Here is a 3,004-nt window from a genome sequence, read left to right on the forward strand (position 1 = left end):
AAATTGATAGTGGTTTCGAAGATAGCGGAAAAAAAGGCACTTTAAAGCTTTATTTAGGGATATTCCGGGACCGGTAAAATTTTGCAAAAAACTTGAAAAAATACAACAAGCCACTGGGAACTGATTTTTATTGTTTTTAACCCTTTTGAAATTGTGATAATGTCCCCCTTTAAAGGGGAACTGCACTATTTTATTTTTTTCTATTGTGCATATCATTCAAGAACACAAATGTCAGAAAAATTGTATGTACATCATCAAAAAAAAAACGTTCCGCTCTCCGCGTTCCCGGTGAACAGACAAGAGGTTGTCTTTGTCGTAAAGGCTTGAAAAATTTCATTGTGTACGATGGGAGGGGTTATATATTGTGATCCGAGACCTGCCCAAGCTCGGTCCAGGACCAGTCAAAGCCTGAGGAATCTTTTTCTTTTGTGTTAATGTGACCAAAATCAACCAATGTTTGTTCATATAGCCCTAAATTACAAGTGTCTCAAAGGGCTGCACAAACCGCAACGACATCCTCGGTAGAGCCCACATAAGGGCAAGGAAAAACTCACACCCAATGGGACGTCGTGACAATGATGACTATGAGAAACCGTGGAGAGGACAGAATATGTGGGCAACCAACCCACATATGGCTGTATGTAAACAATAGTTGTTTACATACAGCCCCCATTCTTTTAGAAACAGCTGTCATGTAAAACGGGGAAAGTCCAAATAAAAAGAGGTGTCGTACAATCTTTCGCCAGAGCGTGGCTGACACTGTGAGAGGCTACGGGTCGACACGTCTCTCCTCATATTGAGCGACATTGAATTCTGTCCCGTTTTAATTCCTTGCTTCTTGTCTCGTTTAATAGACATCATCAGTGTTTGAACCTGACAACAAATGTTTTTCTTTACCTTAATGCATTCTAAGGAGTAAATAGATGTTAGCAAGTCGGTGTACAATTGAGCCTGCGGGTTTTGTTCTATTCTGCCTGGAAAGTGTTTAAAAAAAACACTTTAATAAACGTTTTATATCAACTTTGTAAGTATATATGTAATGTAGTAACAGGCACATTCATAATGACGGGTACCATATTTTCCGGACCATAGGGCGCACCGGGTTATACGGCGCGTTATAGGAGTCTTTTTCATGACAAAGAAGAAAAAAATAAAAAAATAAACGGTCCATAATATCATCAAAATGTTCAGAGAATCTGGAGAAATCACTCCACGTAATCACTCCATGGCCGGAAACCAACATTGACGGCACCGCATCAAAAACCGACATCAATCTCTAAAGGATATCACCACATGGGCTGAATAACACTTCAGAAAACCACTGTCACTGAATACAGTTCGTCGCTACATCTGTAAGTGCAAGTTAAAGCTCCACTATGCAAAGCGAAAGCCATTTATCAACAACATCCAGATACGCCGCCGGCTTCTCTGGGCCCGAGATCATCTAAGATGGACTGATGCAAAGTGGAAAAGTGTTCGGTGGTCTGAAGAGTCAACATTTCAAATTGTTTTTGAAAATAGTCAACATCGTGTCATCTGGACCAAAGGGGAAGCGAACCATCCGGACTGTTATCGACGCAAAGTTTGAAAGCCAGCATGTGTGATGGTATGGGGGTGTATTAGTGGCCAAGGCATGGGTAACTTACACATCTGTGAAGGCACCATTAATGCTGAAAGGTACATACAGGTTTTGGAACGACATATGCTGCCATCTAAGCGCCGTCTTCTTCATGGACGCCCCTGCTTATTTCAGCAAGACAATGCCAAACCACATTCAGAAAGTGTTACAACAGCGTGGCTTCGTAGTAAAAGAGTGCGGGTACTTTCCTGGCCCGCCTGCAGTACAGACATGTCTCCCATCAAAAATGTGTGGCGCATTATGAAGCGTAAAATACGAGAGCGGACTGTTGAAGGACTGAAGCTCTACATAAAACAAGAATGGGAAAGAATTCCACTTTCAAAGCTTCAACAATTAGTTTCCTCAGTTCCCGAACGTTTATTGAGTGTCGTTAAAATAAAAGGTGATGTAACACAGTGGTGAACATGCCCTTTCCCATCTACTTTGGCACGTGTTGCAGCCATGAAATTCTAAGTTAATTATTATTTGCAATAAAAAATTAAGTTTATGAGTTTGAACATCAAATATGTTGTCTTTGTAGCATATTCAACTGAATATGGGTTGAAAATGATTTGCAAATCATTGTATTCCGTTTATATTTACATCGAACACAATTTCCCAACTCATATGGAAACGGGATTTGTATAAACACACTCGGCAACTTTCAAAGCTTCAACAATTAGTTTCCTCAGTTCCCAAACGTTTATTGAGTGTTGTTAAAAGAAAAGGTGATGTAACACAGTGGTGAACATGCCCTTTCCCAACTACTTTGGCACCTGTTGCAGCCATGAAATTCTAAGTTAATTATGATCTGCAAAAAAAAATAAACTTTATGAGTTTGAACATCAAATATGTTGTTTTTGTAGCATATTCAACTGAATATGGGTTGAAAAGGATTTGCAAATCATTGTATTCCGTTTATATTTACATCTAACACAATTTCCCAACTCATATGGAAACGGGGTTTGTATAAAGACACTCGGCAACCTTGTGGACAGCCTTCCCAGAAGAGTTGAGGCTGTAATAGCTGCAAAAGGTCATATTGAACCCTATGGGTTAGGAATGGGATGGCACTTTGAGTTCATATGCGAGTCAAATACACCCCCAACCCCCCCCCAAAAAAAGTGCAGTTCCCCTTTTAAAACTTCTGACTCCATCACTATTCTGTGACACATCTGGTGGGTGCACACCTTATGTTGCTGCTACTTTGACAGTGTCTGGCATCCTGACAAGAAGTGATAGTTCCTCCTCATTCTGCAGAAGAAGCCTCCGGAAAAAAAGTGCTGCTGTCTGGCACTCGCTTAATTAGTTTGCTTAACGACTATTAAGATGTCTGGGGAGGAAGGCTGGCAGACGTCGGGAGAGAACGGCGGTGATTAACACCTT

The sequence above is a fragment of the Nerophis ophidion genome, linkage group LG03 (assembly GCF_033978795.1).
Source record: "Nerophis ophidion isolate RoL-2023_Sa linkage group LG03, RoL_Noph_v1.0, whole genome shotgun sequence".
In the NCBI taxonomy this organism is placed as follows: Eukaryota; Metazoa; Chordata; class Actinopteri; order Syngnathiformes; family Syngnathidae; genus Nerophis; species Nerophis ophidion.